The sequence below is a fragment of the Meles meles genome, chromosome 1, assembly GCF_922984935.1.
Source record: "Meles meles chromosome 1, mMelMel3.1 paternal haplotype, whole genome shotgun sequence".
In the NCBI taxonomy this organism is placed as follows: Eukaryota; Metazoa; Chordata; class Mammalia; order Carnivora; family Mustelidae; genus Meles; species Meles meles.
The window spans coordinates 41,895,912-41,918,875 of record NC_060066.1 but is presented as its reverse complement, the minus strand read 5'-3'; the positions used below and the strand labels follow the sequence as shown (position 1 = coordinate 41,918,875).

Genomic DNA, 22,964 nt, shown 5'->3' with positions numbered 1-22,964 from the left:
TCATTTACTTCATTTATTCAACATTTACTGAATGCTTTTTAAGATGGCATTCACATTCTTTTCCTCTCAGGGCACAGAGTCTAATGAAGGAGAAAGACAGTAGGTAAGTAAACTAGGTGATTCCAAAAAATGAAGTGCAATGAAGGAAATCAGCAGGGTGTCAAGATACAGGGAGAAACACATTTACTGAGTAGTTCAAAAAGGCTGTGGTGTTGTTATACACAGTCTTAAAGGGTGGGGAGTCAGCCATACAAAAGAACTGTTACGGCGGACAAAGGTCCTAAGACAGCAAAAGAACAATACAATACTTTTAGTTTAATTAAATTTTTTTATTTCATAGCTATCTAGTGAAGGCAACCACTTTCTAATGTGTTTATTAACCACCTATATTTTTTTTAAAAAAAGATTTTATTATTTTATTTATTTGACAGAGAGAGAACACAAGTACGCAGAGAGGCAGGCAGAGAGAGAGAGAGGAGAAAGCAGGCTCCCTGCGGAGCAGAGAGCCCGATGCTGGGCTCGATCCCAGGACCCTGAGATCATGACCTGATCCGAAGGCAGCGGCTTAACCCACTGAGCCACCCAGGCGCCCCAACCACCTATATTTCTAAGCTTGTATAATAGGGGTTATCAATATGATGAGTGTTTTACACATGCAGGCTAAAAAATCTTTATTTCTTTGCTTTTCATAGTATATTAAGCTGTAATTTATGAATTTGATATAGGGATATAAGTTAAACTTACCGGTATAGTCCTTTGTGATTTTTCTTCTACTATTCCTAAGCTCTCCTTAACTAGATATCAGACACACCCACAGGTTTCCTCTGCTATCTCAAAGTAGAGCATTCCTAGGTAACCTTTTGTAAGCCCAAAAGACTTAAAAGCAAAAAAGCAATTACCATTAATTTACATGAAAAAATTTTTGAGTGTTCCCAGACTGAAAAAACCCCCCACTTTAGGCTTTTCTGATTCCTTAGGACATATCTTGTTTTTTAGTATATGTGCTGCCGAAGCGAGCACAGGACATATCTTGTTAACAGGTATACAGAAATAAATGAAGGTAAAAACACAGATGTTTTATCAAAGACACAATTCAAAACTGTGGCAGCTTCGGGGATGCTGAGCTCCAGGAAAGGAGCTTGGTGGTGTCACTCCAGCCTGCTCAGGCTATGTACTGCCTCTATAAAGGCAAAACATTATTTTCTTTTCTATATATATATGTAATCTCTACACCCAGTGTGGGGCTCGAACTCAACCCCGAGATTAAGCGTGGCATGCTCTACTGACTGAGCCAGCCAGGTGCCCCAAACAGACACTATCTTCACTTATTTCACCTTTTTTCACAAAAGTAAAAATGTTCTTTGGGTTTTTTTCAGTTAGTGAAAACAGGTACTAATGTAGGTCTTTCATAAAAGTGAGTTGTGTAATGCAAAGTTCAAAAAGTGGGGTATACCCGCATGTGTTGTCTATTAGGATATGAACTTTACATTTAATTCTTTAATCCACCTGAAATTTCTTGACATAGGTTAAAAATTCCTTTTTTTCTTTTTGAATATTTGTATTCTAAAAGAGCTAACCAATTACTTCAGAACCACCAAGTACTGTGTGACCTCAGGTTTCCCCCCCTTGTAAATGGGAATAATAATAGCAACAGCTATGTCAGGAAGAGGATTAAATGATAATGCATATAAAATGTTCAACAAGTAGTAATGAAATGACAGCACTTATTAAGGGCATTAATAATCTAATCTACATGTTTAGAACACTGTTTTATATTAAACTTTTATATATTCTGGTATTGCTTCTGGGCTATTCAGTCAAATCTATTAACTGGTTTTCTAATTTTTTTTTTAAGATTTTATTTATTTATTTGACACCCAGAGAACACAAGCAGGCAGAGTGGCAGGCAGAGGGAGAGACAGAAGCAGGCTCCCTCCCGAGCAAGGAGCCCCATTCGGGACTCCATCCGAGGACCCTGGGATCATGACCTGAGCCAAAGGCAGGCACTTAACTGACAGCCACCCAGGTGTCCCTGGTTTTCTAATTCTTATGTGAGTATCATGCATCTTGTAGGACTAGTCTAGGCTGTCCCCATTACTTAACCTTTTAAAAAAGTCTTACTTAAGCTCTGTTTATTTGTCCAGATGAAGTCTACTTAGAACAGGGGTTCTCAACCTTAGCTGTACACTGGAACCACGGAGAGCTTTAACTTTCAGTATACCAGAAAAAACAGTCCTCCCAATCTACTGAGACCAAAATTTTTATTTTTAATATTTTAAGCCATTTTATGACTAATTTATGGAAGTAATTAAAGATGATTTTAAGAATGATCTTTATAAAAAATTAAACATAGCAAATTTCTTATTTCACATTTCTCTGTTATTGAAGGTATATACATCCAAAAACCAGCATCCTTTCAATGCTTATAAGCTATCATGCATGAATCTATAATATATTCATTTCCATGTTTAATGACTCTGAGTTTGAGAAAACTCATCTAGAATATCATCTGAACACTCAGTCTGAGATTTCACTTATAATGATTCACCAGCATTATTAAAGTGTTGCTGTTTCTTTATACTCACCTTCTTACTTGTCTGGTACTTCTGAAATGTCTACCTTTCCTGATTTTTTTTCTTTGCAGTTGAAGATGAAAAAATGCAGAATAAAAAAAAAATCTAAATCCTCAACTATGTTAAATGAAGGCTTAAAACAAACAAAAGAAAAAGGATGACTATCTCCAAACTGTATTTGTATCTTTTTGAAAGATTGTACTTTGGGCAATGCCATAATAAAACTGAAAGATGGTGTAATAGTGATGATTTATTTCATCCCTGTATCATCCTTCTAGGCAATTACATTAGTCTTCCACTTTTTTTCTTTTTGGTTAAATAATTCTTAGGACATTGAAACAGTGAACTGCTTCAAATTATAGAAAAGCAAGGTCATTACGAACCAGTATTATAGATTTATGTATGTCCTATGAAGCCAGATGTAATTTCAAACTAGAATGAATTTTATTCTATTCTTTAGTAATTTCCCTTTTTGTTTTGCAGATCTCTAAGAAATGGTAAAAGTTACAAAATATCAATTACTACAATTTTAACTGCTTAAAATAGAAACTCAAAAACCAAAAATGGAAGCCAATCTGATGACAAACATAAAGGGTTACAGAAATACTGATCCCTAGGTCCCTCCCCCAAAATAAAATATTCTGATTTTATTGGTCTGGGGTATGGAAGGTATGGCTGGAAACTGGAATACTTTATTTTTAAAAAAATTTTTAAATTTTAACAGATTTATTTTAGAGAAAGAGAGAAAGAAAACATCAGTGGGGGAAGGGGCAGAGGGAAGAGACAGAGAGGGTATTTCATCTCAGATCTCAGGACTCTGAGATCAAGACCTGGGCCAAAACCAAGAGTTGGATGCTTAACCGACTGAGCCACCCAGGTCCCCTGGACACTGGAATATTTTAAAGCTCCCCAAGTAATTCTAATATGCAGCTAAGGTTTAGAACCATTTTTCAGTTACAATAAATTAAAGAACAAAATCCACTAAAATTTTTATGGAATTCATACTACACCATACATTAGTTTAGAGTAAGTTAACATCTTAAGCTTTTTTAAAAAAAGATTTTATTTTTAAGCAATTTCTATACTCAATGTGAGGATCGAATTCAAAATCCCAAGATCAAGACTTCCATGCTCCACTGACCAAGCCAGCCAGGCACCCCAGCATCTTCTTTTTATTGCTCCTAGTCAGGTTGATGATACCTCTTCCCAAGGTTTCAAATCTTCTTTTGTGGCCCAATAATTTTGAAGGTCTCTTCTCACAAGATTATTACACATTTCTTTCTTCTTCTTCTTCTTTTTTTTCTTTTTAGGGAGAGGTCAGGGAGAGCACAGAGAAAGAGAATCTTAAGGAGGCTCCACGGAGCCTGACATGGGGCTCAATTTCACAACCCTGAGGTTATGATGTGAGCTGAAATCAACAGTCCAACGCTGAACCAACTGAGCCACCCAGGGGCCATTACACATTTCTTTAGTAGGTTCCCAGATACTTCATAGTTTTTGCTGCTATTTTGAATCGAGTTTCCCCCCATTATATTTTCTAATTAGTTACTAGTATTGATAAGAAAACTACTGGTACTTCTGTCTTTTCTCCTCCCATGTCCAGTCATTTCACAGAACTCTATAAATTTCCAATTTTCCAAATGATGTCCCCTTTGTCTTCTTTTCCAGCAAACAAAATCTGGCAGTGCTATTTCATAGCTAAAAATGTAAGAATCCAAGGCAAGAGAAGAAAAAAAAACAACTTAAACTTTTACAAAGCTAGATTTGTATACCAATTAAAAAAATTTTTAACAATCCAAAGTTTCAAGTTAGCTCCTTCACAACTGTAGACAAGAACTGCACTTGAATTGTCCAGGCTCCACCCTAGTCTTTTGGTAACATCTTGTTTCTGTTCTTCAGTGGAGTGTCTACCACCTGTTAAAAATGTAACACTAGAAGAGGCAAAAACTCTTCTAAAAAAGAGACAGAATACTATTTACAATGGAGAAGCGAGCCCAACTGTCACAGAATATGACCGCCCAGTTCTTACTGAAAATCAAAACTTCTTATCTCATCTTTGCAGCTTAGTTTAAAACAAAAAATCACCTAATTAATTTCTTACATGTACCCATGACATTTGCTATCAGTATCAGGATTCAGCTATGCATTATAGTTGGAAAAATCAATAAACTATGAACCAAAAGACCTGGATTCTAATCTCAACTCAGGCACTAAAATAAGAGATTTCATACAAATTACCTAACTGTTGGGGATGGGGGAGGAGCAGCAGCAGCCACCACCTTAAATAAGGTAATCTACAAAGCACCTTCTGTCTTTAAAATAATAAACTCTGATTGTAGTTGGGCCATGTTTCTGGTTTACTGCAAGGCTAATTTGCCCATAAATTAATTTGTAATAAAAATTTTGACTGTGTCTTACTATTAATCAAGATTTTAAAATCTGTTGTTACTGCTGAATTGAGACTACAGAAAACGTAGAAGGGAAAGACAGAAAAGTGATGAAAGAAGAAAAAAAAGCAACAAACTATCAGAGATACATCCTCCCTGGGCAAATGTAAAAGTGTTAAAGCAAACTCCTCATCCTCCTAACACAGGTAAGCCAAATAAACAATTAATCTGTGTGTCTACCACATATAAAAGGACAGGCCCATTCTCGTTTTCAAAAGTTCTATAGTTTAGTAAGCATATAACAATAATCAGGAAATTCTAGGTAAGATTTTCAATAAAATATTAGGATGATAAAGCAAAAAAATAATTTGAAATCTGTCAAATTAAATTTGTAATTTCAGTAAATTTTACTTATTTCATCAATAAGAAAAGACAAAAGTTCTGTCCTCCCCTTTCCAACAGGATTTGTCACTGTGACAAACGAACTACACACAACATGTATTCTTTTGTTAATTGAGATATAATTGACATGTAACATACAGCTTCAAGCATAAAATGTTTTGGCATTTGTATACATTGCAAAATGATCACCATAGTAAATCTAGTTACCATACGTCACCACACAAATGTTGTTTTCTTGTGATGAGAACTGCTAAGATTTACTCTCTTGACTTTAGAATGTGCACAATATTACTGACTACTGTCACCATGCTCTATATTACCTCCTGTGACTGGAAGTTTGTTCCTCTTGACCCCCTTATCCCATTTTACCCATCCCCTGGCAACCACCATTCTATCTTTGAGTTTTTTGTTCATCTTTGCTTTTAGATTCCAATTTTAAGTGAGATCATACAGTACTGTCTCTGCCTGACTTACTTCATTAGCATAACATGCTCAAAATGGCGAGACCTCATTCAGTTTTATGTCTGAGCACTATCCCATTATATATATATAAATATATACATCATTACAAATTTATATATATAAATATATATAATATAAAAAATATATATCCATTCTAACAGGTGTGAGGTGATACACTGTAGTTTTGATTTGCATTTCCCTGATGACTAGTGATACTGAGCATGTTTTCATGGGCCTATTGGCCATCTGTTGTCTTCTCTGAAAAAATATCTATTCAGATCCTTTACCCATTATTTATTAAAATTGATTGTTTTTTGGCTATTGAGTTGTAATAACTCTTTATATATTTTGGAAATAAATCCCTTATCAGATAATGATTTGCAACTATTTTCTCCCATACAGTAGGTTGCCTTTTCATTTTGTTGATGGCTACCTTTGCTGTGCAGAAGCTTTTTAGTTTCAAGTAATTCTACTTGTTTATTTTTGCTTTTGTTGCTTTTTCTACTGGAGTCAGACCCAAAAATCACTGCCAAGACAGATGTCAAACAGCTCATTGCCTATATTTTCTTCTAGGAGTTCCATGGTTTCAGGTCTTATATTCATGTCTTTAATCCATTTTAAGTTGATTTTTGTGTATGGTAAATGACGGTATCCTAGTTTTACTTTTACATGTGGCTGTCCAGTTTTCCAAATACCACATTTTAAAGAGACAGTCCTTTTCCCATTGTATATTCTTGCCTCCTTCAATATAGCCTGAAATCAGGAAGTGTGATGCCTCCACATTTGTTCTTCTTTCTCAAGATTGCTTTGGCTACTCAGGGTCTTTTGTGGTCCATACAAAATTTAGGATTGTCTGTTCAATTCTGTGAAAAATACCACTGGGATTTTGGTAGGGCTTGCACTGAATCTGTAAATTACTTGGGAAATATGGACATTTTAATATTCTTCTAAACCATGCACATGGAATATCTTTCCATTTGTGTCTTCTTCAGTTTCTTTCATTAGTATCTTACAGTTTTCAGTGTGCAGGTTTCTCATCTCCTTGGTTAAATTTATTCCTAGGTATTTTATTCTTTTTGATGAAGTTGTAAATGGGACTGTTTCCTTTCTCTCCTTTGGATAGTTTGTTTTTACCATATAGAAATGCAAAATTTTTTAAGAAAGATTTTATTTATTTATTTGGCAGAGAGAGAGAGAGCACGCATGCAAAAGCAGGGGTAGCAGCAGGCAGAGGGAGAGAAGCAGGCTCCCCGCTGAAGAGAAAGCCCGTTGTGGGACTTGATTCCCAGTACCTGGGATCATGACCTGAGTGGAAGGCAGATGCTTAATGGAGCCACTCAGGAGTCCCAGAAATGCACAATCTTTTATTTTCTATGCTGTGACTCTACTGCATTTATTTATTAGTTTTAACGGTCTTATCACAAAGTTTTTAGGGTTTTCTATATATAAAAGCAAGTCGTCTGCAAATAATGAGTTTTACTTACTTCTTTCCATTTTGCACAGCTTTTATTTCTTGCTTAACCACTGTGACTGGGGATTTTCAATACTATGTTTAATAAAAGTGGTGAAAGTGGGCAGGCATCCTTATCTTTTTCCTAATCTTAGAGGAAAAGTTTTCAGTTTTTCACCATTCAGTATGATCTTAGTTCTGGGCTTGTCATACATAGCCTTCCTTTTATTTTTTAAGATTTTATTTATTTGAGAGAGAGAAAACGAGACAGAGAGAGCATGAGAGGAGAAAGGTCCGAGGGAGAAGCAGATTCCCTGCAGAGCAGGGAGTCCTATGTAGGACTCAATCCCAGAACTCCAGGATCATGACCTGAGCCGAAGGCAGTTACTTAACCAACTGAGTCACCCAGGCACCCATACATAGCCTTTATTATGTTGATAAATGTTTTCTCTATATCCACATATTCAGAATTCTTATCATAAACAGATATTGAATTTTGACAAATGCTTTTTCTACATCTATTGAGATGACCATATATTTTTATACTTTATTTTGTTAATGGGGCATGTTACATTGATTTGCAAATGTTAAACCATCCTTGCATCCCAGGAATGAATCCCACTCAATTATCCTTTTAATGTATTGTTGAGTAAGGGTTTGCTAATATTTTATTGATGACTTTTGCATCTGTGTTCACTAGAAATATTGGCCTACAAAGTTTTTGTGTGTGATGCCCCTGTGTGGTTCTAGTATAAGATAATGCTGGCCTTGTAAAGTGAGTTTGGAAGCATTCCCTCCTCTTCCATTTATTGGAAAAGTTTGAGAAGGGTAGGTATTAACTCTTTAAATGTTTGGCAGAGTTCATCTGTGAAGCCATTTGGTCCTAGACTTTTGCTGGGAGGTTTCTGATTACAGCTTTGATCTCCTTACCTAATTAATCTATTTAGATCTTCTACTTCTTCATTATTCAGTCTTGGAAAATTGTGTATTTCTAGAAATTTGGGTCCATTTCTTCCAGGCTGTCCAATATGTTGATATGTAAGTGTTTACAATAGTTTCTTATGATCCTTTGTATTTCTGTGGTATCAGCTGTAACTTCCCTTTCATTTCTGATTTATCTGAGCCCTTCCCTTTTCCTCTTGGTAAGTCTAGCTAAAGCTCTGTCAATTTTATCTTAAAAACAAAACAAAACAAAACAAAACAAAAAACAACAAAAAAACCACCCAGCTTTCAGTTCATTGATCTTTCCTATTGTCTTTTTAGACCCTTTTTCATTTATTTCTGCTTGGTTCTTTATTTCCTTCCTTCTACTAACTTTGGCTCTGTTTGTTTTTCATTTTCTATTTCTTTTAGGCATAAAGTCAGATTATTTGAGATCTTTCTTGTTTCTTAAGGTGGGCCTATAATGCTATGAATCTCCTTCCTAGAACTGTTTTTGCTGCCTACTACAGACTTTGGTAAATTGTGTTTCCATTTTCATTTGTCCCAGAGTATTAAAAAATTTTTTTCCTTTAATTTATTTAAGTAGGCTCCACACCCAGTGTGGAACCCAGCCTTAGGATTGAACTCACAACCCTGAGATCAAGACCTAAGCTGAGATCGAGAGTTGGGTGCTTAACCAACTGAGCTACCCTGGCTCCCCCAAAGTATTAAAAAAAAAAAAAATTTCTCCATTGATTTCTTCATCAACACACTGATTGTTCAGTAGCATGTTGTTTAATCTCTAAATATTTGTGGTTTTCCTAGTTTTCTTCTTGCAACTGATTTCTAGTTTCATATCACTGTGGTCAGAAAAGCTGCTTGATATGATTTCAATTTTCCTAAGTTTGTTGAGACTTGTTTTGTGGGGTAACATATGATCTATCTTAGAGAACATGTTCCATCTGCATTTGAGAGAATGTGTATTCTGCTGCTTTTGGATGGCATGTTCTGTATGTATCTAATAAAACCATCTAGTCTGATGTTTTGTTTAAGGCTGATGTTTCTTTATTGATTTCCTATCCAGGTAATCTATCCATTGATGTAAGTGGGGCTTTAAAGTCCCCTACTACTATCATATTGCTGTCAATTTCTCCTTTTAGGTCGGTTACGTACAGCAAACTTTATTTAGGTGCTCCTATGTTGGGTGCATAAATATGTACAAATGTTATAATCCTCTTGTTGGACTGACCCCCTTATCTTTATATAATGCCTATGCCTATCTTTGTTTTTTACTGCAGTCTTTTTTAAAAGTTAGTTTGTCTAATATATGTATAGCTACTCCAGCTTTCTTTTGGGTTCTATTTGCATGAAAAAATCTTTTCACATCTCTTCACTTTCTGTGTGTGTCTTTACATCTGAGGTAGGTCTCTTGTAAGCAGCGTATATATAGATGGGTCTTTTTTGGTTGTTGCTTAAACATAATCAACCACAGTGTCTTTTGATTGGAGAATTTAATCCTTTTACATTTAAAGTAATTATTGCTTTCTGGCTGTATTGTTGTTCTTCTCTGTTCCTTTCTTCTTCTCTTGCTCCCTCCCTTGTGGTTAACACTTTCTTCAGTGTTATGCTTAGATTTCTTTCTTACTATGTTTTGTGTATCTGTAATAGGTTTTTGCTTTGTCATTACCATAAAGCTCATATATAAAATTCTATATATATACAAAACAGTCTATTTTGACTTGACAGCAACTTAAGTTTAAATGTATTCTTAAAACTCTAACTTTTTGACCCATGTTTTGTTTTTGATGTCACTTTTTATTTTGTGTATCCCTTAACTGATTATTATAGTTACAGGTTTTTAAAAAATTACCTTTATCTTTTAACCTTCATATTAGCTTTATAAATAATTTATCCACTCTCTTTACTGTATATTTACCTTCACCAGAGAGATTTATATTTTCCAATATTATCTTATTAATGCCCTTTATTTTCAGCTTAAAGAAATCCTTTAAACATTTCTTTTTTCTTTTTTTTTTTTTAAGATTTTATTTATTTATTTGACAGAGAGAGAGATCACAAGCAGACAGAGAGGCAGGCAGAGAGAGAGGAGGAAGCAGGCTCCCTGCGGAGCAGAGAGCCCGATGCGGGGCTCAATCCCAGGACCCTGAGATCATGACCTGAGCCGAAGGCAGCAGCTTAATCCACTGAGCCACCCAGGCGCCCCTCCTTTAAACATTTCTGTAACATTGGTTTACTGGTGACCAGCTCCTTCAGCTTTTGTTTATTTGGGAAAACTCTTTGTCTCCTTCAATTCTGAATAGTAACCTTGCCACATAAAATATTCTTAGTTGGAAGCCATTGTGCCACATTCCCTTCTGGCCTGCAAAGTTTCTGCTGAAAAATATGCCTATCTTGTTACAGTTGTTTTTTCTCTTGGTGCTTTTAAGATGCTCTGTTTAACTTTTGATCTTTTAATTACAAGGTGTCTTGGTGTGGATCTTTGGGGATTCATCTTATTTGGAACTCTCTAGGCTTCCTGGATCTGGATATCTGTTTCCTTCCCAAGTTAGGAAAGTTTTCAGCCATTATGTCTTCAAATAAGTTTTCTGTCCCATTCTTTCTCTCTTCTTCTGGAACCCCTATAATGCCAATGTTATTTTGCTTGATGTTGTCCCTTAGGTCTCTTAAGCTATCTTCATTTAAAAAAAAATATATGTATTATTATTATTATTTTATTTTTTGGGGTCGTTCTATTTGAGTGAGTTACACTGCCTGGACTGCTAAATTACTGGTTCTTTCTTCTGCTTCATCTAGTCTGCTGCTGAATGCCTCTAGTGTATTTTTCAGTTCAGTTACTATATTCTTCAGCTCTGTGAGTTTGTTGAGTACTTCCTTATTTTTCTATCTCTGCTGAAGTTCTCACCGAGGTTCATTCTTCTAAGTTCTGTGAGCATCTTTATGACCATTACTTTATCAGGGCAGAGGGCCCTGGCTCCTCAAGGAGCTGCTCCACTTGTGAGATCCATCCCAACTGTGCATTGCCAAAATGGGTGGTGAGTTTTGGGCAAGACTGCCTCTCTGCCTCTCCTACCTGTCTCAGTGCGGCTCTTTTCCTGTTTGTTGTAAGGAGCTGTTTGGCTAGTTTTCAGGTACTTAATCAGAGGAAACTGGTCCATACGTAGCTGTAGATTCAGTATGTCCATGGGAGGAGGGGAGTTCCTATACCATCATCTTGAACACCCCTTCCACAACATATATTGTAGAAATTCGTGATTAATAAAAGAAAAAAAAGTTCATGTTTTAGATAAGAAAAAAAGGGACGAACATTTATATTTTAAATTTAAACTCATATAAAGCTAGATTGAGAGAACTGAACAAAATTTGAACATTTAGAGAGAAGCCATAGTAATTTTTTAAAAAGTCTCTCCTAGACACCAAATCTATTGTTGAAGAGTAAATTCAAATGCATACTCTACAGGCTTAGCCAGAAAAGGAAAAAAGAAAAAAACTAACATTTACTCAACACCTATACACATGCTGAGCACTTCCACATTTTACTATTTTAATGATCTAAATTTTGTTAAGTGGTAATTACGTACATATTACAAAAGAGTAAATTAAGTCATGTATAGTTAAACAATTTTCCCATTGTCTCACAGCTAGTTTTTATAAAAATGTATGTTTATCTATTAGACTTTGCTACCTATTACAGAAATATTACAGAAATATTACAGAAATATTTCACTTATGTGAACATTATGTGGAGAAAGTCACTGATAAGAGAAAAAAATTAAAACATGGTAATAAGTATAAAAAGGCTAAAAGTGATCACTCAAATATACTAAAAGGAAGTGAAAAGTGTATAGGGTGTCAGTAAAGGCAATTTCAAAAAGGTTAGGCTTGCTAGAGAAATTTACCATGGTGTATAAAAACTAAGCTATAGTCGAGGATTTTAGAGAATTTGGAAAACCAGAATAGAGACACTGGGAGTTACAAAAGGTTTTTGGAGAGGTAGGAGATAGCAAGAAAAATATAGACCTCAAGTTTTAAACAGGACTTCCAGACTTAAACTAGCATTTATGGCATATAACACAAGACAAGATTATTCTTTCTTTCTTTCTTTCTTTTTTTTAGAGAGAACATGTGCATAGGCCCATACATGTGGTAGGGGAGGAAGGGGCAGAAGGGCAGAAAGAGAATCTCAAGGAGGCTCCATGCCCAATGTGGCTCTCGATGTAGGGCTCAATCCCACGGCCCTGAGATCATGACCCAAATCGAAATCAAGAGTCAGATGTTCAACTGACTGAGCCACCCACATTCTCCAAGATTAATATTTTTTAACTACACTATTATCAGGTAATCCCTATTCAAAACCCAAAGGTTCCCTGACTGATCGAATTAAATCTAAAATCCTTAATCTGGCATTCAAAACCTTTCAGAGTCAAGCCCCAGCCTGTCCCATGCTATCTTTCTAGTTTTACCTCTTTCTATATGTACTCTTTGTTATAGTCAAAGCAGATTACATGGTATTCCCAGAATATGCTGAGCTTCCTCACCTACCTCTGAGCCCAATATGTGGCCCCCTCCATGCTATTCTGAAACTTTACCAGTTCCTCATGATGCAGTCAGTTCAGTACTTATAGCCAGAAAACTGTTTCATCTTTAAATACTCATACCATTGTATATCAGCATCACCTTATGGCACTTACATTCTACTAGGCTTTCTAAAGATGTGTATACCTGCTTTCCCCCCAAAAGATTGGAGGTTCCTAGAAAGAAGAGTATTTTTTCCTACAACACTGTATTCTTCAAAGCACCTACAATAATATTTGCATATATATGCCATCAGTCTGTACTGAGCTGAGTATGGCCAGCAGTTAGAAGTGGCAGCAGCTTTTTAACCTACAGTCTGACAAAAATCAAAGACTTCACTTTGACATCTATACTAGTGTTCACAGAAAACAGGAACCAAACCTACACATCAATTGCTTCACTACACCCACAGATTTTAAATTTACAAGCAAATGTTTGCTCCATTTAACTAGCATCTAATTATGAATTCTAAGTATTGAGCACGACAGATCCTGTTTAAAAAAAAAAAAATCAATCTCATGATAATATACAAAAATGATTTCTTCTCTTGCCAAGAAGTACAGCTGTTTAGTTAGCAAATAAAAAATGATGATGTGTGCATATTTTCACCACCAACAAAATTCAGATAAAGAAGTGCATCATTTCAGAAAATTTTTATACAGGGGCAGCTGTACAGTGTTGACTGCTGTAAAGAAACCACTGTATAATATTGAAAAGCTAGTAAAGCTCAAATAAATACTGCTGTGGAGCTGGTTATTCCATCATATCCCTAACAAATTTTCTTTAGTATTTTTCAAAGCAGTTGCAATCTGCTCACCACATTTCAAGGCTTTATGCTTTGTGTCAGAGGGAAAAAAGAATGAAGGGGACACTGGGATTTAAGAAATGTATCACAAAATTTTAATAAAAAGCAAATGAGTTAAGCACTGTGATAAAAATAGTTAACAAAGCAGTAAGGAAGCAAAAAAGGAAGACTGAAGGTATGGCTTGAAGAATATAGCACTTGAACACCTGAAACAGGTATGAACAATAAGTGAAACCTCAAAAGGCAAAACAATGGTAAAGGCACAAAGTTCTGCAAGAAAATATGTGTTTGTAAAAAAAAAAGTCACATGTACGGATGCATTAGAGGCTAGAGGGAGTTATTTAGTAGAAAAACAGGGGAGAAAAAAAAACAGAACAGATCTTGGTTCTTGAGAGTTCTTTCTGAAGCTTTTGGAAGGAGTGGTCTGATGAGTTGTTAAGAGTGAAGTTTGCAACAGGAAAAGAATCGCAATCAGGTTCAGGACGGCTATAACTAACCAGAAGTGGAAGAATAAAGCTGAAATAAATCCACAGGTTCTTGGTCTAGGCAATAGAGAAGCTGGTAGGAGCAATACTAATTTTCCATAAATTTGTTGAAGTAGCAGTAAACATTTACTGACCTCTTACTCTGTACAAAGTATTAATAAAAAGATAGAAGTACTCAAACTAACAATCTCTGTGAAGGAGAAAGAGCTATAAATCCAAGTTTATATATATAAAACTGCGTAATTCCCGTGTTATACATTAGGGTATTTGTCTATAGGAAAGAGAGTGATGGGAATAAATGATAAAGAAGAAAAAAAAGACAAGAAAAGAGTTTGGTATCCATGTAGTATGCTATGAACTAAGGAATATGATTAATTTAAATCTGTGCACTCAGTTTAAGGAGCAGAGGAGAAACAAACCAAAAACATTAAAAAAATAAATAAGAGTGATGAAGCCCAGGGCCAAAGTGTTTAGTTGGGAGGTAATTGTGGCCAGGGGGAACATCTAGAAGTAACTCTAATATGAATAGAAATTCAAGCTGGGCCATAAAGCAAAAGTAATAGGTCAAACTATTTGGGGGAGAGGGAGAGATACAGGGAGTAATGGTTTACAAACATATTCCTCAGAGAAGAACAGGTGAGCCCAGGCTGGAGCAGGTAGGGCCAGAACAAAATATGGTGGCAGAAGAGAAATCTGGTAAGACAGAGAAGAGCCAAACTGCAAAGGAAAATAAGCATCAGACTAAAGAGTTTAGACTTTATTACACAGGCAACAGGAAGACAGGCTTTCAAATAGGAAAGGTTAATCAGTACACAAAAGCAGTGGGCAGGATGACTGGAGAGACTACTGAAGTTAGATTAAAGGCAAACAAAACAAAACAAAAACCCAGAGGGTAACAAAAAGCCTGAGTCACAATAATTGCCAGCAGAAATAAAAAGGGGAAGAGAGACTTAGGAGGTATAGAAAATAGGATTTAGAAACCAACTGAATACAGGGTGAAAAGTGAGTGCAAGATGACTTCGAAGGTCTAAGCATAATCATTGGTAGATGCTAGGTTTGCTTGGGGAGGAAGAAGACATCAGTTTAGGACATACTCATCTTGAAGTACCTTCAGGGTATCCACAAGACAAACACAAATGCTAGGATGAGCAGAGAGCTCCAGGACTGAAAAAGACTAAGCAGTCATTCATATAGAGATACTGGTTGATGCTGTGGAAGACAGAAGTCAAAGGACTGAACTTAAGGGAACACCTACTTTAGAAAGCAAGAGACAAGCAAAAGAAGAGAGAAGGGGAGAAAGGAGAGCACAAAGCACCTTTTCAAATTTATCCTGAGAAAGAAACTCTTGTGGGGGCTGAGGGAGGGGCACACATGCTGTACGTAAAAAGTTTTCCCTCTGGCATTAACTCTGATAGTGAAAAACAGAACCTAAATTTCTAGCCATAGAGAGGAATGGTTATTATATATACCATGAAAAAGCCAAATGACTTAAAAGAAGATATTTTACCACATAAAATTTTAAAACTGCAACAATGAAGGGAAAAAAGCATAAAGTTTAAGAAAAATATTTGTAACATATGACAAAGGGTCAACATTTTTACTATATAAAAGGCCCATATAAATAAATCAAAAGAAAAAAAGGGAAAATATCCCCAAAGAAAAATGGATGAGATATAATTTCCAAAACAACAAATAAAAATGACCAGTAAATGGAATAATGTTGGTTCTCAGTGCTAATCAAAGAAATAAAAATGAAATGATGTATTATTCACCTAAGATGTGGGGGAAATGGCCACTAATTCTTCACAGAATACATTGAAACAACTTTTCTAAATGCCATTTTTGGCATGAGAAGCACTCTAGAAAGTTTACACAAGAATTCTATTTCCAAGAACATATGCAAAAAAACAGACCATTGTACAAAGTTATTCACATACAGAAGTTCACTCTAGCTTTGTCTTAATAATGCTGAAAAGCCAGAAATAACCTAAGCGTTCAACAATAGGAGCCTAGTTATGTAAATTATGGCATATCCATATAATGATTTTTCGACAGTTCTTGAGAGAACAGGGATTAATATTTAAGGTGGAAAATTGTTAAATAAGGCAGTTATTAAATAAAGATTTCTAAACAGCACATATAATAGAAACCTTTTTTTTTTAAAGTCTGGAAAGATACACACCAAAAATTTAGTACTTGTTGTCTCTAAGTACCAGGATAAAATATTTTTACATTGCCTAATTATTTTATAATGAACACACATATTTTTTAAAGATTTTATTTATTATTTATTTCCGAGAGAGAGTGAGTGAATGAGAGAGAGCAAGTGAGTAAGCACAAGATGGGGGGGAGGATGTCAGAGGGAAAAACAGCAGGGAACCTGATGTGGGGCCCTGGGATCATGACGGGAGCCCAAGGTAAACGCTTAAGCTTAACGTTAACTGACTGAGCCACCCAGCCCCCAAAACATATTCTCTCATAGGCAAAAAATACTTACTGCTTAAGTAACAAGATGTAAAGAAGAACATGTAGAAAAATATACGTGTAAAAAACAAATGCAAAATTACAATACAACAGATAAAAATATGAATAAAGATCCTTTTAATTTCCCCCCCAACTACTATTTATTTATTTTTAAAAGATTTTTTTATTTATTTGACACACAGAGAGAGAAATCACAAGTAGGCAGAGAGGCAGGCAGAGAGAGAAGGGAAAGCAGGCTCCCTGCTGAGCAGAGAGCCTGATGTGGGGCTCATCCAAGAATCCTGAGATCATGACCCGAGCAGAAGGCAGAGGCCTAACCCACTAAGTCACCCAGGCGCCCCTCCCCAACTACTATTTAAATGAAACAAACATAAAGAAGTATAATTCCACTTACAAAAATGTAAAGAAAAAAAGACGAAAAAGTTAATGCAAAGGAGAAAACAGAAAATTCACATCACAAAATCTTAATCATTTTAGAAGCAAGTTCATCCTAAGAGTCAAGCATGTCAAGATTGGGGTTAATAATCTGAGTTAGACTGAAAACACAACAGAGAAAATGAGTCAACTTGGGGATGAGAAAAGGATTAGAAAGCAGCTAGCACACAGGCAGCTGGAAAACAAATACTCAACAGTCACCAAAGCTGTGACTTTTTTCAGGAGTCTAGGCAGAAAAAGGAAACAGTAGTATTTACAAGTTGAGAATCGACCAGCTATATACAGCAAAGGTCAAGGAGAGGAATATGAGTTGTTAGTGAGTTCACAGAATATGAACTACAAGGTTCAGCACCAGAAAGGTAGAAAATGAAGAGCCTGGGTGAAGACAATGAGGACAAAAAGCTGGTTTATCAGGTATGATGGAAAACAGAAACATGGGCTCTTGAATCACCACCTCGTTAGTTTAAGACCCGAGGCAGTTCAAAATGATGACAAGGTTAAATAACTGGGTCATCCGTGTAGGTTGCTGATGCAGAGTGATGGTGAGGGTCACTGGAGTAAGTCAACTGTAGTTACTTACAAATGTGGCCCACCTTTCTGGTCTGAAATGATTATAACTGTACTGTAACCTTTATATACTTCACTTTCCTCTGACTCAAGATAGATTCTTTGTAGTCTGATAGGAATTGGGGGGGGGCACTTAATCTGTCTCTGTACTTTATTCAACCACAAAACGAAGAGACTAAGGAAATGGGAGAGTGAATTTTATCAGTGATTCTCAACCTTGACTACACATTAAAAATCATGGGTGTTTAAAAAACAAACAAACAAAAAAACAGGCAAAACTGCCTATGCTTTGACCCCAAACCCAGCAATTCTTACTTGGTTCTAGGGTTCCAGGGTGGAGTTCAGGAATCATTTTTAATAAGTTCCTCATGGAATTCTAATGTGCATCCAAGGTTGAGAACTAAAATACATATTTCTAAGTGCTGCTTACTTTTTTTTTTTTTTTTGGTTTTAAGATTTATTTAATTGAGAGAGAACACAGGAATGAGCAGGAGCAGAGGGAGAGAGAGTCTCAAGCAGACTCCATGCTGAGCTGGGAGCCCCACCTAGGGCGGATCTTACCACCAGGAGATCAGATCTGAGCCAAAACCAAAAGTCGAATGCTCAACCAACTGTGCCACCCAGGTGCCCCTAAAAGTTGCTTCCTTTAAAAATTCTATGATTCTATGTAAATGACAATCACTGTTCATTTGCTATATACAACTTACTGAGTATCATGCACCAGGCACTTCCACAAACATATTGTAGTAAATCCTCACAACACTTTGAGGTAAATATCTGTGTCCATTTCACAAATGAGTCCTGTGAAACTGAGAGAAATTAAGCAACTTGTTCTAGAGTCACAGGCCAGTAAGGAGTACAACTACAGATAGGTTTGTCCCAGTCCACCCCACACGCAACCTATTTTCTCTAGCACTCACAGTAACTACTTGAATGCCTTCTCTTCCTTCCTAGAACCTTACAAATTAGGCATACTGGTGTGTAATTAATGGAGGGAAAGTTCTTTTGGGGGGGGCAGGGATTTAACCCCAAATTCTACCGTAATTTCATTATATAATTAGTAAACAACTTTACCTAGAGAGGTTTGCAACCTGACACAGCACTCTGCAAGTGTATCTATGAAGTACACTTTATTCAGCTAAGCCAACAAGAACATTGCTATTAAGCATGCAGCTGGCATACAAAGCTGGTTCTCATAGATAAGCTTATCAATAGAAAAGAAATTTTTATATGCTTTCCATTAAGTAAGGCATTCTAAACCAAAATCCTAAGATAATTCTGACAAAACAATAACTGACAGAGTTAATGAGAGTTGCTCTATCAAAGAGCTTAAATGTATAAACATGACCTTCAAATTTATAAGGAATTACCTCTATTTCTGCCTAGTACAAATAAATTCAATCACACTTTAAAATTGATTATTACTCTTTTGTTGCCACAATGCTGATTTTCTGATTATACCATTATCTACTTAGAAATTTCATAAACATTGAAGTTCTATATCTCCAAGCCTAAATTTACTTAGTTAACATGATAAACATTCTCCCCTCCCCCCCCAAAAGTATTAGAGAAGATTGAACTTCTATGCCCATGGAAAGGGCAATTTATTTTATTTTATTTTATATCTTATTTATTTGAGAGGGAGAGAGCGTGCATGCGCTCCTGAGGGAGCACAGAGAGAAGGGAGGAGGGGCAGAAAGGGAGGGAAAGAATCTCAACATACTTTCCTCTGACTGCGGAGCCCCCAGCCCTGAGATCATGACCTGAGCCAAAACCAAGAGCTGGATGCTTAACGGACTGTGCCACCCAGGTGCCTCTGGGAAGGGCAATTTAATAAGTAATTCATGAAGTATATTTACAAGGAACAGATGTGCCCTCATCCATTCAAGCCTTTCCTGAGCATCTGCTATGTTCTCTGCACACTGGGGATGAAGAGGTCAATCATGCAATAGCTATTTAGTCAAGGAGGTACCATGACAGATCAGTGTAGTATTTACTGGATGGCAATGGGATGAGTTAATTATTCTTGGGGAGAGAAAGGGGGTAGGGTAAGGAGAACAGCACAGAGAAGGTTTCAAAAAGTATAGACTCAAGTGAAAATTTCACTACAAGAACCCTTGTAAATCAGCTCTCTAGAAAAAAAAATTTACTGAGGGTGGGTTGGGCCGCTGCCTTCGGCTCGGGTCATGATCTCAGGGTCCTGGGATCGAGTCCCGCATCGGGCTCTCTGCTCAGCGGGGAGCCTGCTTCCCTCTCTCTCTCTCTGCCTGCCTCTCTGTCTACTTGTGATCTCTCTCTGTCAAATAAATAAATAAAATATTAAAAAAAAAAAAAAAAAAAAAAAAAAGAAAGAGCAGCAAAGACAGAGGAAACAAGATGGACAGAGACTGCTCCACAACAGGAGTTCGGTATCCTACAAAGTTAATGCTATGGGAAAAAACACGAAGGCTTCAGAGTCATAAAGACCTCAGTTAAATACCAGTTTGGCTGCAAGACTTATGAAGTTAGTTAAGTCACCTCATTCCTAGGTGAACTCTTCATCCAGAAAAACAAATGTATATAATGGTATTTACTCGACAATGGAGCAAAACAAAAAGGATTTAAGAACTAAGGAAATTAGCAGCCAAATCTGAGCAGAAGCTCTATCATTACCTCTAGATTAAGAAGAGAAATTCTCCAAGAAATGTTTTAGGGCTCATCCTATTTGTGGTTAAGAGCCCCTTCAGTTCATTTAAACTGAATTTTAAAGCTAAGATGCCTTTATTAAACACATCAATTTACATTCATGGACTGGGGTAATTCAGGCTGAATCTTTTTTGATCCCTTGGGTCAGTACACCACTTTTGTGTTTTGAGGCGATAGGATGTGCTTTCCAATTAAGTACAGAAACCTAATACCATTCACCTCCAGCGCTGTCAAGACCTGAAGAGATTAAAAATAGAAGCCTTCCTTAATACTGAATTAACCTGAGGACCCCGTGAGCTACTACAGTACAGAAAAAAAGGGTGAATGCTCAAAACATGGCAGGCACTCACCTTTAAAAAAACAAAGAGAAGGAAAAAAGCTTCGTAATGTTAAGATTACTTCACCTTAAGACACATGCCTTTAAGTGTGTCAAAGTTCCTAAGTCTGTCTTTAGTCTCTCCTGTAACGTACTAAATCACAACAAAGGTATTTATCAACTTACATACTTTGTGAGCCCATGAATTACAAAAGGGCTTAGTTATGTGTAACCTTAATACTACCATTTCCACCGCACACTCACGAGTTATTGCTATAATGCAAGAACACACAAGGGAATTCAAGCAACTTGAGCAGCAAGCTCTCGGACCTCGGGAAAATTTTAAAAAGGAAAAATAAATTCGGCCGAAACCATGCAACTTTAAAAGGCTCTAAATAAACGCGTTAGAGGCAACGCTTCCATCAGAACAAATTCTGCGGTGCCATTTTTTGCCCCGAGTCACATAAAAATACGCCTATCAACTCACAACTTCCCTAATGCCCAGACCCCTCAAACTTTTTGGACAGAAAGACGATGGGACCCTGAGACTCCACTGGCCGCTAACGGGACCTCAGCCCTCGTGCCCCGCAACTTCTCGCTCGACCTCGGGACCCCCTTGGCGCCTCCGCCCGTGCCCGGCCCCGCGGTCCGCGGCCCCGCCGCCCCGGCAGGCATCAGCGCGGACCCTCCGGACAGTCCCCGAGCCCGCGGGCGCAGGCGGCGGTGTTCTGAGGGCGGGCGCGGCTCGCTCCCGGCGTCCGCAGGCCAGTCCCAGCGCGCGGGGAGCGGCCCGGAGCGCCCCGTTTCTCACAGACCCCAACATGGCGTCGGCCGCCGCCCGCGACGACGACACCTCCCCGCGCCGCAGACGGCCCGGGGACCGCGGGGGAAGCGCCAGAAAGTTTCGCTTCTCCTCTCCCGGCCCGCCAGGGACCGGCGCACAACCAACCTCGGGCTTCACCTACCCAGGCGGGCGCGGGCGGCGACGACGGCGGCGAAGGTCCGACTCCTCCTCGTCCCGGGCGCCAGGCGCGGACTCTGCCCGCTCGTCCGCCCCAGCCTCCCAGGGTGTGTACAGCCAGCGGCCCCGCGCAGCCGGCGCGATCCGGACGCGGCGGGCGGGCGGGCAGGCAGGCGGCCGGCCGGCACCGCCGCTCGCAGGTGACTCCCCCGCCCCTCCAGTCGAACCCCACAACGGCCGCTTGGGCAGGTCTCTCCCCTGCGCGTACGCGAGCGCGCCGCCGCCCACACGCCAGGCGCGAGCGCTCGGGCACGAGCACACCCACAAGGCTCACTCCCCGCCCTTTCTTGCTTGTTCCCTCGCCCCGCCCGTGCGGCCCCGCGCGACGTGCTCGAGGGGGAGGGGCCTCAAGCGAAGGCCCCACCCACCTAGGCAGCAGGGAAGGAGAGTAGGTTCCTCCGCTCACTCTGTGGGCGCGCGCACTGGAATCTGTTGGGTGCGCGTGGGACGTTTCACCTGGTGTTCCTGGCTCTTGGCAATCCTTTGGAAAGGATTGTTCATCTCATTACGAGGGTTTTTTCGGAAGAATGGAAGGAAGGTTGGGTTGCCTTTCCCCACCCTCCGAACGGGCATCCCCAGGCAACTCAAGAACTTTCTGCGGGCGGGAAAGAAAGGCTTTTTGGATGTTAGATGCCCAAAGGCGTGCGGGCAGACGTCTGTTTGCTACCCCAGTTAGCGCAGCTTTCCTGCCCGTCATACCTTTCATTTGCTTTCCCTGAAACCCCCACCTCTTGAAACCGAAAGAGCTGCGGTTGCAACACATACACCCCGCGGACTCTGCACGGCCCTTTAAGTGCAAGACTTTATTGCCTGCCTTAGAACTCAGGTCTTACCAGAACTTTGTCCTGACGCTGCAAAACCTCATCTACCTACTTCACATACTTGGAAACGGTAATAATAGTATATAAGGTTAAACCTGCCCTTCCTCATACCGCAGCAACTGTTAAGCGCGCTGGTGGGTACGTGGAGAGATACCAAGCTGTCCGAAATGGCCAAGGAATGGGGAAAGGGGACGGCATATTCCACACAAAAAGTGTGTAGGTGAAAATTAGATTTGGATAAATTTTATTTCTTCCATTGGTCTATTATTTCAAGGATATTTAACCTTTGTTTGATGTTTCTCGAATTAGAGCCTCCAGCGCCCAAGTTACATGTAAATGAGCACCCACCAAGGGAACAGGAGGAGCAGGTCTTGTTTCTGATCTGCTTTCTATCTGGGTCCTCTAGGTCTTTGGCTCCCATCCTCCCCTATTTCAATGTCTCAGAAACAAATCTTTTTTTTTTTTTTTTAATTAGTAACTAGAACAAAACTAGCAAGGATGAACTTTTTTTAAACGGGGAAACTTATAGTATCCCCATCACACAAATCTTCACATGT

At 38.4% G+C, this 22,964-nt stretch overlaps 1 protein-coding gene across 2 annotated transcripts in view; it reads right to left on the bottom strand.

The window, feature by feature from the left end:
• The window catches only part of PLEKHF2 (pleckstrin homology and FYVE domain containing 2), a 29,422-nt gene extending 7,578 nt beyond the window's left edge, over window positions 1-21,844 (bottom strand). Inside the window, exon 1 of one of the 2 annotated variants that reach the window (XM_046028267.1) lies at window positions 21,515-21,844. The gene's annotated coding sequence lies outside the window, so the exon portion shown is untranslated. The remainder of the gene's footprint in view (window positions 1-21,514) is intronic. The other variant, XM_046028257.1, reaches the window with a different exon arrangement.
• Between the last annotated feature and the right edge of the window lie 1,120 nt (window positions 21,845-22,964).